The 15,800-nt window shown below is 40.9% G+C and overlaps 1 long non-coding RNA gene and 1 pseudogene across 2 annotated transcripts; both read left to right on the forward strand.

Annotated features, from left to right (window-relative positions):
* The first annotated feature begins 3,472 nt into the window (after positions 1–3,472).
* On the forward strand, positions 3,473–4,590 carry LOC311082041 (putative nuclease HARBI1; annotated as a pseudogene). Its single transcript has 3 exons — positions 3,473–3,721; positions 3,832–4,324; positions 4,446–4,590. The product of its transcript is annotated as a putative nuclease HARBI1 (transcript).
* A 1,958-nt stretch (positions 4,591–6,548) lies between these two features.
* Positions 6,549–7,902, forward strand: LOC311080508. Its single transcript, XR_014605616.1, has 3 exons — positions 6,549–6,820; positions 6,886–6,913; positions 7,489–7,902. It is a non-coding gene; the product is annotated as an uncharacterized lncRNA (long non-coding RNA).
* Positions 7,903–15,800: the final 7,898 nt, after the last annotated feature.

Raw genomic sequence — 15,800 nt, forward strand, 5'->3', positions numbered from 1 at the left:
CCTACCCCGAAGTGACAAAATAAAATAAAATAATTTATCAAAATTTATAAGGAAAGACAAGTACTTTGTTTAGGCTTGGCTTGTAGGGAATTCCAAACCTGCGCACATACAGTGCAATGCATAAGTGAATACACCCATGCTAAAGTTGACTAAAAAGAGGAATAAAAAATCATATTTTGGAAATTGAATTAATGCCTTAATTTAAAAAATTAGGAAAAATCCAACCTTTAAGGACACCAATTTTCTTTGTGAATGAATAATGTATCGTAAATAAATAAATGTTCTTCCTTAAAATACATGGTGCATAAGTGAGTACACCCCTATGTTAAATTCCCATAGAGGCAGGCAGATTTTTATTTTTAAGTATTTTTTTTAAAAAATGTTTAGGATACTATGCATCCTCATAAAGTTCCCTTGGCCTTTGGAACTAAAATAGCCCCACATCATCACATAGCCTTCACCATACCTAGAGATTGGCATGATTTTATTTCAGTTAGCCTAAAAGCTAGTTTGATTTGCATTGAGAGATGATCTTATGGAAAGTACCCCATGCCAATCTCTAGGTATGGTGAAGGCTATGTGATGATGTGGGGCTATTTTAATTCCAAAGGCCAAGGGAACTTTATGAGGATGCATAGTATCCTAAACATTTTTTAAAAAAAATACTTAAAAATAAAAATCTGCCTGCCTCTATGGGAATTTAACATAGGGGTGTACTCACTTATGCACCATGTATTTTAAGGAAGAACATTTATTTATTTACGATACATTATTCATTCACAAAGAAAATTGGTGTCCTTAAAGGTTGGATTTTTCCAATTTTTTTAAATGAAGGCATTAATTCAATTTCCAAAATATGATTTTTTATTCCTCTTTTTAGTCAACTTTAGCATGGGTGTATTCACTTATGCATTGCACTGTATATTCAAACGTACATAACTATAGAACCAATTCTAAATGCGCATGTGAACGCCATCGTGTTTAAAGTCTGTGTAGAGAGAATGGTGTCGTCTTAGCGGCCCCTAATTTAATAACAAATGATCGTTGCGACGGAAGCAAATCAATCAAAACTAACTTTAGCTGGAAAATAACTTTATTAAAGAACCGCTATAAAGCCAAAACAATCTCTATTACCTTAAATTATACGTTTATCTCTGTAAAGCTGCTTTGAAACAATCTACATTGTTAAAAGCGCTATATAAATGAAGATGACTTGACTTCTACAGCTGACCACTGAGAGCAAGTGCACCCATACAGCCATCAGCCACCCGAATCAGACTAGTAATATAAATGAAGATGACTTGACTTGACGTTTCCCAGCTTAATGGGTCTCCTAGGAGTTGCATGGATAAATGAGATATAGTTACTCTTCTGATATACAGTTTAAAGAGTGAAGTCACACAGTCTAAAAATAAGATTGTTCTTTAAAGGTTTTTTACGTTTAGTAACATTTCTTTTTATAATTGTATGATACTAATAAACCTTCATATATAAATGGTTCTTTGTGTTACAGTTTATGGTTGTTTATTCCCACCTCTTTTTAAAAAAGAAAAATCTTTAACTATCAAAGATGCATAATTAAAACAAAAAGCATCGACTAACATCCATAACCTTTTCATGCTTTCATTTTTTTAAGTGCTTTCACTTCAGCAATAATCTGCTGAGTATCTTCTTTAAAACAAGACCAAACTTAGGTCTATAATATATAGGTCTATATAATTCTTGAATTACAACCATTTAAGTTTGAATAGTGCATTTTAATGTCCATTCTCAAAAAGGGGGCTGAGAGTTAAGGGGTTTAAGTACCATTTTTAGGTCTGATTTCAAAACAGTTTTCACAGGCTGAATCTTGAGTTCGTAAGCTTTTGAATGATATATATAGGGCTGTACCAGAATATTCGAGTATTCGAATATTCGTTCGGTGGGTTGGTATTCGATTTTCAAATTTGACATTCGAATATTCGTTTTAATTTATTTTTTTTTCACACCTGGCATCCCCCTAGAAACGGTTCCCATTCGCGCTTGAATGGGGCTGTCATGCGTTTTCTCAGATGGATAACTCTCTCTGATTTGTCAATATGAACAATGAACACATAAATGTGTTTTTGCATAACGGATATGAATCCGAACTTCAAATCCCGCGCTATAGGCAGATGTAATGGAGTGCACGTCACCAGCAACAGCTGCATTTTACTGATCGTCAGCTAAAATTTCTAAATCAAAGACCGCAATAAGAGAGCGGCAACAGCCCTGGTAACATCATTTCGGTTCTTTACTTTTAATGAAGTTGATTGTGTGTTAAAGCATCTGCGACCCACTTTCACTTTGGTTTGCGATAGTTTGCACGTTGGCTTGATGAATAGATGCTGATCTGCGGTGACGCGTGCTGTAAGCGTCGTCATATCTGGCTATAACATGATATAGCCTAAAACGCTCTCACACGGTTATTTTTTTAGCATTTTTGGGCGAAATACAATACTCTTATTTTAGAGCGCAGAACAGCGGAGTTTGTATGGGCAGAAGTGCATGCCTGAGCTTGTAGGCTATAAGCTGTGTTGCTTTGACATTGTGGAAATAGAATAGAAACAATATATTAGCCTACCCTTTACTGTGTCAGTAATTACTGTGCTGCTGATTTCTGATTTGAGGGTTATTTGTTACTCAGAAAAATATTAGGCTGTGTTTTGTATCACTAGTCGGAGCCCTGCGCGTGAGGCGCGCGCGCTTCCCGCTCGCGCTGTTCTGTATTAAAAGTTGATTAATTCTGAACGTGTCACGTCTCGCGTGTCTATATTGCACCAAATGTGACACTGCACTCGTGAAGTCGATTGGATGAACGGTTCAAAATGCAAGATAAATAATATAAATGCAAACAGACAGACACATAGAGATTCCTGCCTTTATTAGTGAGAAGAATATGTTCAGCCCCCTCCCTCCGAAGCTTCGAATATTCGATGTTAATTCCTATCGAAGCTTCGAAGCTCAAAAAATGGTATTCGGACCAGCCCTAGATATATATATAATCAACATTAGATCAGAAAATGTATAGGATATCATTTTTTTTAAATGCAGTGGCAAGTGGACCAGTAACAGTTAACAGATAGTGACTTGGTCCTTTTTTTATACCCTAATCAGGCAACGTGACCTGGGAGTCACAACTCATAAAATCCAAAATATCAAATATTTAAAAAATTCTTTTGGATATGGTTTACCTAAGTCCAGGGGCCGGTTTCACAAAGCTATTTTAGACTAGTCTAAAATTTGCTCATAGACTAGTCTAATACAAGTTAGACTGTTTCACAAAAATAAAGACTGACTTAATTTAGACCAAAAAAATTAGACACCTTACCCCCAGGCTAACTTAGGTCTAAGACTCTGTTACCTTGGCAACCAACAGTAACAATCAGTTACATTACAAGCAGCCAAAAGAAGAGGGAAAATGGCTCATAATTTGTGGTTTGCTGACGACGTTATGGAGAGAGCTATGAGAAGGGAAAGGGTTTTTAGGGACCGCAGTAACCTACTGGAAATATATAATAATGAGGACTTCATCGGTCGGTTTCGTTTGCACAAGGAAGCTATACTGAGTCTGACAGATGAATTAGCTGAAGTACTGAGCCCTGCCACTTCAAGAAGCCACAGCATCCCAGCAGTGCCACAGGTTTGCACTGAGCTGAGATTCTATGCAACAGGAACTTTTCTGAATGCTGTTGGTGACACAGTGGGTCTCAGCAAAGCTTCTGTTTCAGGGGTGGTATACAGGGTATCAAGAGCACTTTCAAATAAGCTCCCTCAGTTTCCAAACCAACTGGCTGAGCTTAACAAAGTCAGAAGAGATTTTCCAATGTTGTTGGAGCAATTGATGGGACGCATGTCAGAATCCAGGCTCCAACAGCTCATGAACATTTGTTTGTGAATAGAAAAGGATATCAAAGTCTAAACATTCAGGCTGTTTGTGATTCTGATCTCCGGTTCCTCAACTGTGTGGCCCGCTGGCCTGGATCAATTCATGACTCTCGAATTCTTCAAAATTCTCAACTTTTCCTTGCATTTGAGCAAGGCATTATCGATGGGGTCCTGTTGGGGGACTCTGGCTACCCTCTAAAACCTTGGCTCCTTACTCCCTTCCTGAATCCTACTACACCTGCACAGAGAAACTACAACGCAGCACACTGTTCAACTCGTAACACTGTAGAGCGGGCGTTCTGAAAAGATTTGGTGTTCTGAAAAGGCGTTTCCATTGTCTACATGGGGAATTGCGAATGGCACCTGACAGAGTGTGTAACATCATCTGTGCGACTGTTGTGCTGCATAACATAGCGAGGTAGGCTACCTGAAAACAAACAATTTAAATTTCTAGCTTTTTTCGATAGGCCTAGTTTAATTACTATTATTTACCACATGCTACAACTTTAATCAAAATAGTTTACTTCATTAATCATTAGGGATCTCCAGCTACTTGACCCTGAAGGAGGGGATATCAGAGATGACAATCACAATGAACTGGAGGACAGAGAAGATTTAGAGGAGCAGAATGGAACTGGTCGATATGTGCATCAGATGTATGTTGACAGGATTTTCAATGTCTGAAAAAACAACAAAAATCACATTAAAGTGGCCCACCATGTTGCCTGTCTTTACCTATTAGGCTTAAATGAGTAGCAAACAACTCAATAGATATATACATTTATTTTTATTTATTTTTTCTCAAGTGACATACTGTTCATTCAATAAATTATTCCAAGAAAATATACAGCACCTAAGTCTCTTTCATTCATATCAAAATCCTCAAGGTTATTAAAAGTAGGCTAAAACATACTAAAACTGTAAACCATTGTAAAAGTAATAAGACAGTGAGGTGTTTTAGGCATATAAGACGTAACTCAACATATTTACTTTTGTAACTGCTTTAAAAAACACACAAAATAATTAGCCTAAAATACCTCATTGTCTTATTGGAAGTACTCAAGATATTCACAACTCCAGCGACTGTTTGTGCAACTCTAATTTTAATTTATCTCTCTGAAGCTGTAAAACTTCAATCTCGAGCAGCAATTTCCTCTCTTCCAGTTCAAGATTTCTGTATTGTTTGTCTAGCACCATTGACATAGTTGTTCCTTTCGACACCGATGGGAAAACAGCTGTAGCTGATGCTGACGCTGACTGAGACTCTTCATCTTCCGTCCCCTCCCGTCTCTCACCCGGCTCCTCCTCCACTGCCTCACTTCGGTCCCAAGTCAAAGACAGGGTCACTAAAAATAAGTACAGACATAACATTACCTTACTTGCTTCATGAATCCGATCCCTACATTATATATATTGCAGACCTAGAACATAGGTTCCTTGTATTATAGGCTGAGTCATTACGTTGTTCACGTTTATTTGCCGGCTAGCAAGCTTACCGGTTCACATTAGCACACATCAACTTAACTTTATTAGCATCAACTTCGACGGCAATGAAGCAAAACTTTAAAACTTTAAACTTTTAAAACTTTTTCCTTTAAAACAATCACCCGCTGTTACCTGAATTCTCCTCTTGACTGTTTGGCTCTTCCTCTTGACAAGGCGGGGTGCTGCTGTCAGTGGCTGAGGGAACTCCGCCGGTAACGTCAATGTTGACGCCACACACTCCACTTTCCCGTCCTCCGCTTATCCCCCAGAACATAGACGACTGTCCACCATAAATGTTCATCACCATTTCAGTGGTGTCTTTAAGTTTCTCTTGGGGTCCTCCTCCCGTGGGGGGGTCAAGTTCGTGACATAGAACTTGTCCACCGTCCACGTGTCGTGGCACATAAACTTTGAGAGCTTCACCCAGTCATCATTGGAGTGGGTGAATTTTACCTGGAAAGACAGAGACAGAGAAAAGTCAAAACCAATGCCACCCGGAAGACCACCGAAATACGTGCCTGAGCGCCAAAACACTTACGTGACTGGCAATGGATGTCCAGACGTCTGTGAAGGTGGGGCAGTCGGGAAGGCCCATGGACTTGTTGAGGTTCTTGCAGGGGTTTTGTGTCGAAGTGAAGAAAAGGTACTTGGCCGTGGGTCTGCCCGTCAGCTGGTCCTTAATCCGGAGGAACCGCTGCACCCACCCAAACTCCTCCTCTGTCAGGACGATCTGGGCCGCCCCAAACGCCATGTTCATCTTGTGGTGAGCGACCTGTGGACACACAAGGAAAAAAATGCACACATGCCACTCAGGAGAGGCAGCAAACAGCTGTTTATCATATATAAACTGCTGGTGGGGGAAGTGTTAATAATTTGACTATTTATACTGAATAATTGCTATGGTAGGCTACTAATGAAAGAAAAAATGAAATTAAACAATAGTTTAAGTGAAATTTTATTTTATTAACAAGATAAGAGAGTCCACTTGAACGCTCCCCCGTAAGGCTCCCACTGCCCCATTGTTAGTGTGGCAGGGTAAAGGAGCTTGTTTATTGGTTTATTAGAGGATGGGGAGAGGACCAATGAGGTGAGAGCAGCGCGAGTATTTAAAGACATTTATTTTGACATCTGTTTACGTGGCTTGCTGATTCCGGGCTTTCTCCCCCCTGGCATTTCCTGTCCCACTCCAGGTTATCTCCAGGTATGTTAAGGCTAGCAGTGTTTTGTAATGGTGTGGATCGCTCTCTTGTAATCTGTATTATTTATAGTTTGATTTGTAGCATTACTGGTGGTGTAGGCATTGAATGGTGGCTGTATGCAGTCTCAGCTAACATAGCAAATGTGTGTGTGCTGGCCGGCGGACTGAACTGCGGCGGATTGAGTACCCATATATCGGGCATTTGGGCGGTGTTTATCTGTTCATCTAAACGTAAGTATCTCTTTCCCATTTTCCCTGGGGATTTCATAGACTTAATGTGTCCTGTTTGGTTAAAGGGAAAGAGATTTACTGCTCGTGCTAACGGTGTGTGAGTGTTGACTGGCAGATTGGTCTGCGTGCATTGTGAGTAACCATACACGGAGCGCGTGAGTGACGTCATCTAAAATTGTAAGTAGCGTATTCCCTTCTTATTTCAGCTGTTATAGATCGAGTCTAATGTTTAGTGTTTTATGACTTAAAGGAAACTTCCTCATCTGTAAACTCTATCTGGTGGGAGGACGTTAAGGAGATGCCGCTGCTGTTTTGCTTATTTGGTTTATTATTTTGATTCTTTATAGTTTCTTTTATTTTTTGGGGTTACAGTTGTTTTGTCTCACTGTGTGGTATTAACTTTGTAACTACGGCGTGTGAACTATCACTAGTAGTCATTATGTCTAGTGATTTTCCTTAACATTATTTCAGACTAATCCGTGGTTTTCTTGCGTCATAATTCATTTATGTGTGGTGCTGGATTCTGTTCCGCCAACTAAGCACTGCTCCTCGTTAGCCTCACTTGTGAGGAGGTTGGAGTGCTCTTGATGTGACACCTTTGTGTATGTTATTGTGTGTTTTGGTATAAATGTTCTTTAATCAATTGACCATCTTTTGTGTGTCTCCAGGAGCCAGTGTAGTCGTGGTGGAGCAGGGGAGGCCGGTTGTCGTGATCTAGAGGCACGCATGTCACAGTGTGTGATTTACATTGACACGATTTCCTTGCAGTGCTTTGCAGTCTGATTTGGGGTGAGTTTAGGGAGGGTTGGATGACCTCTCGATTGCGCCCGGCCTGCCTTGTCCCTGAGAAACCTGGCTCTGAAGAGAAATGTTCTATACCATGTGATTTTAAGAATAATTGTGATGTTTTAAATACAATAAAATATATTTTGTATTGTGACCCTGGTCTCACTGGTTTAAGTCTTTGCCCTCAGTGAGTAATACTTACCTGTGTGTCCTCCGTTGAGGTATTTCCCTGGTTCTCCACCAGGGTGGCGTAGTCTGGTACAAACTTATCGTGGTTTCTAAATCTCTTGCTTATAATAACGCCACATTAGGGAAGCCTGTGGAGCATCACAACACAGTCATATGGATCCCTGCGTGCCCTTTTTGGAGGAGGCCCATCAGACGCATCCATCCTCTGCTCTCTGCTCGTGGACGCAGCAGATCCAGGTCTACAAGATCAATGAATATACAATAAAGAAAGTGCAAATGAATGACTGCTTTGAATAGCAACATTACAAATAATAATCATCTCGTTCACTAGATTTCAGATTGCTTACCGTGTTTTTCCAGCAATGTCCTGCGCCAGGAAAGCGTCTGCCGGAGTCCTCATGCGGTAATGCTTCTCGGCTGTCTCCGGAGAGACCACGAGATCAGAAGGCATTGATAAAATAAAAGTTATTAAAATACACTTACGGTCATGTTGGTAATGACACCGGGCCGCTGGAGGAACTTGAGCATAACAATCGCCTCCAAATGGTAGAGGACAAGCAGGCGGTCATTCTTCAGGAAATCCATGAGAGCCAAATCCAGGATTGCCACGCAGTCTGCTGACAGCTTCTCCTTCCCGTAACCATGGTACCTAAGAAATAAAATAGTAATGTTGAGCTCATCTGCAATTTCCGTGCAATAGATAAAAAAGGAGTGAAAAAATCATAAAAAAAACATACCGTTTTTTTGTCAACTCTTTGTTGACCTTCTTGGACACACCTGCCCGTATGTCGTCCAGAGGATCAATGAAGTCTCTACAGTCAGTGTAGAGACTTTTGTCCTTGCTGTGAAGGCTAGTAGGAGTGACGGTGTACTTCATGAACATTAAAGAGAGAGAAAGAAATGATTGTTATAGCCAGAAGACAGCCTATCTGATATTTATCAGTTGATAGTAACATCATGTTTTTGTTACGTTACACAGTCCTGACCTCTTGAGACTCTTCCAGTAGTTGAGCACCGTCTGCTTGGAGAGTTGGGTCTGGGTGAGTACATTAAAGTACTCTTGCACCTTCTCCACCTCCCGAACAAATGACAAACTCGGCTCATTGGGGTCCATGTAGTGCATGAACCGTGAGACATTTTCCACCTGTAATTATACATTACACATTAAAATTGTCTTATATCTGGCAATATGAGCACCCAAATGTCATGCTTGGTTTCTCCAGCTTGGCAAGGAATATGTGACGTATGAAAATGAGATTTTCTTCAGCAAGAAGTTACATGATCCAGCTGACTTCTGTGACGATTTTGACAGGTAGGCTATATTTTAAACTCAATTATTTTGGCTATTACCCCTCCCTCAGCTTCTTACAACTATAAACCTATAATTAATCTACTGTTGGTGTATACTAAACATTTTGTACAAATGAATGAGAGAAGAATAATGAAATACTTCACGCTTCCCAGAGTTTCCCACCAGAGGAAGTGGCATCCCTTGGTCACATGCTTTTTCAACAAATGCTTTGGAGGGTTTTTTTTGTTTTATAACATAGGTAACAGAGTTGACCAGAATGTAGGGACAGACACGAAATCTATTTATTTATTTATTAAATTACAAATAATACAGAAAATATAATATATGCAATTGTTTATATAACTTAAGTCTAATTTTCAAATATTTTTTGTTTACACTCTTGTTTCATGATAATTCAACTTGAATGTATGAATCAGGAGGCGGAGACTGTCAATAATAGGTCCAGTGGGAGTCATTTAGTTAATATTTCCCCATTACATTGTATTCCTAAATATACATAAAGCATTATTTTTAGTGATAGTGTAATATAATTTGTGTTATTCAAAATTGATTAAAAAAATATTGATTGGCCAAAGATACACTGACCCCGAATCCAGAGTTATCTCTTCCTGTAATTCGGCTACGTTTCAACTACCATATTCCGCTGTCGGCACGATCAGAGACGTGGGTGGGTCTTCGCATACCGCCAAAATAGCAAAGAGAGAGCGGACTACCGCCATTTCATGTCTTGCCAGCCATCTGAACCAAATAATGGAAGATAAAACGCTGAATCTGTGAGTATTGAGCTTTGTAGCTTACTAATGAGTATTGAATAAGCCTAATTGGTAACGTGTAACGTTAGGCCTATTACGGTCATAGTGTCGTTGGCTGTGATGTTCCGTTTTGATTTTTAGGATTATTGAGCTGACAGAATTTCATTTGCATTGGAAATATGAAGTAATAAAAATAGGATCCGGTCCGAAATGTAAAATGTAGGCCTATTTGCAGTCTTGATTAATCTACATATAACCTTAAGTTATGGTAAGCATATTGGATAATTTCAAGATTTGTCTTTTCTTTTTTTTTACTGAATCAGCGATCAGTAAAGCTTCCATGAACTTCGGTAATGTTAGTTTTTTAATTTGTCTGCATTATTACTAGAGCACATGCTATATCTAGCTGAAGTGTATGCTAACCAAACTACGACCGCTTTCGGCTCATAAAGAAATGGAGCATTGTTTGCGACTTGTTAAAGGGATAGTTCGCCTAAAAATGAAAATTCTGTCATCATTTACTCACCCTCAAGTTGTTTTAAACCTGTATGAGTTTCTTTTTTCTGCTGAACACAAAAGAAGATATTTTGAAAAATGTCTTTAACCAAACAGTTGATGGACCCCATTGACTTCCATAGTATTTTTTTTTCCTACTATGGAAGTCAATGGGGTCCATCAACTGTTTGGTTACCGACATTTTTCAAAATATCTTCTTTTGTGTTCAGCAGAAAAAAGAAACTCATACAGGTTTGAAACAACTTGAGGGTGAGTAAATAATGACAGAATTTTCATTTTTGGGCGAACTATCCCTTTAAGTTTTAAAAAGCTGCAGAAACGACGTCTCTCACTCTAGAAACCCTTTTTTTTAAGACCCTTCTTCTGAGGTAAATCCAAGGTAAACAGCACAGCACAAACAGTCTTCCAAACTCGATGAAAAGCAGAGGAGTAAGTTTACAGGTCTGCGTTTCTCCGTGTGGATCATTTGCATGTCAATCGCGTGCGTGTTCGTGGTCACATTAAAGTTGAGGATGCTGTAGTGGCCGTTCGTCAACAAAGTAACAAAAAAAAAAAAAAATCTTATGTCAAAGTTCAAATCAAACAAAATCAAAAGGCCACTGATGCACCGTGGGTTTTGGTGTACGCGGGTGGGAAAAACATCAGGTCCAAACAAGTATTTAAAATTCAACAAAACGTGGTTTATTTTTTAACTGAAGTCGAGCAAACACAGAACAAAGCAAATTTCATGTGCCTCTCCCGCTCTGGTAAAAAACCATATGCCTAACCTGGTGCATACTAGTTCCTGCCGTGCGCTTACCTAAATAACCCATAGTGCCCCCTAGCGTGCCTGAAACAAACAAAACAAAGAATAAACTAACAAAACACTAACAGAAATTTAATCATAATTAAATCAAAAAATGAATAAATTTATCATAATGAAATCTAAACACAGCACTAAATAGCTCCAACAGACGCGTTTGAGAAACTGTACATGCCGCATGCCGCAGAGTATTTTGCACTGATATTTAAAAAAACGAGCAGATCACGCCGGCGTGATTGCCGATCTCAGGGGGTTAAATCGTGGTAGTTGCTCTCTGATTGCAAGCTACTTTCCTTGGCAGATCCGTGACTTTACCCAGTAATGATACATTGGATGAGACTCGAGTAAGTACCAATTAACACCACAAATAAATTTCAGGGTTATTCCATGTGTAATCTGACATAATTCAGTGAAGTGATAGCAGCAACATCTCAGGTTTTTTGTTGGGTCTCAAAAGTAAGTGCTCACCCACTGGCAGGCCTCCAGTTTTCACTGATTCATTACACCAAAACTGTTGTGACATTCAATGCAATTCAGTTAAAGTGATTTAGGCATAGGTGAAGTATCACTTTAATTATGTCTACTAACTGAATACATAAGTTTGTAAAATGTAACTATTTCCTGACAGGCCAGATTTGGTGTCTGTACTACAGAGGCTGGAGAACGAGCTGGACGCTGGACCTGCACCTATGTCATATTTAATAAATGTAATGAGAGACACCGTTTTACCAAGTGCCTTAAGAGCATTCAGTTGCCTGAATTTTTCTACAGAAAAGAAGCTGAATGTAGTATTCATTGATGCTGAAAACACAGGAGAAGGAGCAGTGGAAGGGAGTTTTTCCGACTGCTTAATGTGGCGCTGAAAAACAGCCAATACTTTTGTGGTCCAGACGAATCAAAGAATTTGACTTTGGTGTCTCGTGGTAAAAAACAATGTTCACTGGCAAAAATCAAAAATATTTTTTTTGTTATTGGGTTTTGTAAATTTGTGAAATTGTTTTGTTTGTCTTTCTTTCAGCTGTGCTGGCAGGCGAGTACAGAATTATTGGGAAGATGCCGGCATTACACCATCATTTTTTTCAGAAAGACTGTATAGTCTCATTTCCCATTGTCCTAGTCTTCCTGTTGACATTGATGAAAAAAATGACTGGGAACTGTGGCAGATGCTTCAAAAGGTAAGAAAAAAAAAAAAAGAAAGTTAATCAAAGTTTGACATTGCCTTGAAAAAGCCGGACCAGGAAATGTGACGTAGTTTTAACAGCTTTAAGTTAGAAATGTATAAGTTTGAAACTTTTAAAAAAGGTTTTAAGGTTTGCTTTAGTATTTTTTTAAAAGCTAGAGTGTTTGATCGATTGAAAGATATATAGATAGATAGACTGGTCGTCATTTTTATGGAAAACCTTTAGAAAGGAGTTTGTCAGAACAAACTGGCAATGTTTGGGGAAGCTACTCTGAAACTGTAGTTTGATAAACTACTTGTAAATTAAAGTAAATAATCAAGTAAACTATTTGAAAAAGCTACACCGTTTTAAAAGCAACTGAGCTACTGTCAAGCTACTGAAAAATGTAGTTGGTATCATCAATACTTGTGGTTAACTACTCTCCAACACTGCAGTCTGACGGTCTAATCCGAGTTTGGTGAATTTAGCATTAAAAGCTCTAGGAGCAGATGCGTCTAGAAGTTTTAGCCAAAAATAATAAGCTAGGTGTCACGTTTTGATGTGTTGAGTTCTGTGATCTTGTTTTCCCCTGTCTTTGTGATTTTGGTTTAATCCTGTTAGTTTTTCCCTGTCTGTTTAATTAGAAATTTCCATCACCTGTGTCTTGTTAATTATCCTGTTAGCCCCAGTACATTTAAACCCTGTGTTTTCCCTCAGTGTTTGTTGGTCGTCGTCCATGTATGGTTGTGCGTACTGAATTCCTGGAGTTTTTCCTTTGTTCCTGTATGTTTCTGGAAGCTTAGTTTGTAAATAAATCAACTACATTGAAGTTTCTGTGTCCTCGTCTTCAGTATCCCGCAACAACCCTGACACTAGGGGTGTTGGAGACACCCCTAATGTTTAAATAAAATTTTCATGAAAGTAGATTGTTATAAGCCGCTCTGCTCGGAAACGCTGGAAGAAACACAACCTGCACATGTGTAAATAGTGAAAGCGTTGTGTTAATTATATTTCAAAAATGCAAAAAAATTGGTCTTATGATTAATAAATATGTATAGTATGCTCTGCTGCGAATTTTTTTTTTAACGTGCGAAAATTTCGGATGCGAATTTCGGACTCAGTGTGCAATGGCCTGTAGAAATCAACTCGTTTTCTCCCCCCAGGTCACAGAACCCTTCGGATCATAGCCCGGGTTCTCTTAACCCTTTTTCTGAATTTTATATTCACTCTTGTAATATTGGTCTATATTTTGAATTTTGCAACCTTAACAGTTCTCCCCGGACTCATATAAGCCCACCGTTGGGTTCCCCGGGTCATCTTACCCCCTTTTGAGTGGTGTAATTGAATTTAATTATTAATTGGTGGTGGAGCAGGGATCCAAGTAACCGAAGAGGTCGGTTGGCTTAGATCAGCAGTTGCATTTGGAACTGTGGGAAGATTAGATGGGAAATGTTTAGCTACTTGTGTACAAAACATTTGAGTTAATAACAGAGGTAGAAACATATTGTGGGAACAAACTAAACTTACCAACTGTATCACTGGAACCAGCAGGGATAAACTTATAAACTTGATATCCTTTTGGTCGATTGGAACTTCGGACGCGCCTGGGGACGGCCCCTGCCCGGTCGAGAGACCGCTATGGGCAGCTTGCTCCTCCCCGATTTGCGCGATGACGACAACGACTCATTCGAATGTCTGCCCTATCAACTTTCAATGGTACATTCGGCGCCTACCATGGTGACCACGGGTAACGGGGAATCAGGGTTCGATTCCGGAGAGGGAGCCTGAGAAACGGCTACCACATCCAAGGAAGGCAGCAGGCACGCAAATTACCCATTTCCGACACAGAGAGGTAGTGACGAAAAATAACAATACAGGTCTCTTTCAAGGCCCTGTAATTGGAATGAGCGTATCCTAATCCCATGGGCGAGGACCCATTTGAGGGCAATTCTGGTGCCAGCAGCCGCGGTAATTCCAGCTCCAATAGCGTATACTAAAGTTGCTGCAGTTAAAAAGCTCGCAGTTGGATCTCGGGAGCGGGCCGGTGGTCTGCCGCGAGGCGAGCCACCGCCTGTCCCGGACCCCTGCCTCACGGCGCCCCCCGGATGCCCTTAACTGGGTGTCCGGTCCTCGGGGCCCGAAGCGTTTACTTTGAAAAAATTAGAGTGTTCAAAGCAGGCCGCCCGTCGCCGCTGAATATCGCAGCTAGGAATACTGGAATAGGACTCCGGTTCTATTTTGTGTGTTTCTGGAACCCGGGGCCATGATTGAGAGGGACGGCCGGGGGCATTCGTATTGCACCACTAGAAGTGAAATTCTTGGACTGGCGCAAGACGGACGAGAGCGAAAGCATTTGCCAAGAATGTTTTCATTAATCAAGAACGAAAGTTGGAGGTTCGAAGATGGTCAGATACCGTTGTAGTTCTGACCGTAAACGATGCCGACCCGCGATCCGGCGGCGTTATTCCCATGATCCGCCACCGGATAGGTAATGGATTGAAAGGCTGAAACACAGGAGTTGATGGAAAAAGCTATAAGCAACCCCTGCTGGGGATCCCTGATTGATTGGAAACATTTGCACCAGGGAAGGCCCCCACCTGGTCGAAAAACCGCTATAGGTGGCTTGCTCTTCCCCGCCTTGTGCAAACTCTTAGATGAGGCCTACCCTCGGGTAGCTAGCCCGTTGGCCCCACCAGAATCACTGGCTTTACAGCAAGAGGAATATGAAGCCACCTCTGGTTGTATGGGAACCAAGGAGAGCACCCCTCCTCTGGTAATATAGCTGTTAGGGTAGCCTGGTGGATAGGATGACGATACGCCTGGGGAGGCCTTTGCTCGGTCGTCAGACCATTAGGGGCAAATTTGCTCCTCCCCGTTATGCATGTCATGCGGATAAGGTTCAGTGCTTTAACAATGTAGATTGTTTCAAACATGACATCTAATTCGGTCATGAATGAACAGCCAGTTGGTGGTTTGGGGTCGAACCCCACAGGTATTGGAAGATCCCCGCCCAACCCCCAGGCCTGGGTTGCTGGTGTATGCGAAGAGCCTTCAAGCTACATGTATGACGCCGCTGGCGTAAGATTACGAGAATGTTCCGTGGTTCTGACTCGCCTAGGACCGGGGCGGTCAGTCGTTGAGTATGGGACGGCCACGGACAATGATGCTATGGAGAGCGGTTCACGGGAATGCTTTGTGTTTGCGACTGGCTCGGGACCGGGTCAGTCGCCCGTTGAGAATGGGACGGACACAAGCAATGAGATTATGGATTTGACGGAAAGCTCAGTTGTGTCGGCTCTCCCCCAGGGGGGAGGGTTGGAGACGGCATGGCGAGCAGTACTGCTATGGATGAAACACACCTTGGAAGAACGGGCAATGTCCAAGACCCTCTGAGTGCAGTGCAAGCTGCCGCTTCCCAGGGGGGTGATCCCGCCCAGGTCAACCTCCCTACGAATATGATGCG

Source organism: Abramis brama (assembly GCF_963993115.1).
Source record: "Abramis brama genome assembly, chromosome: 4".
Classification (NCBI taxonomy): Eukaryota; Metazoa; Chordata; class Actinopteri; order Cypriniformes; family Leuciscidae; genus Abramis; species Abramis brama.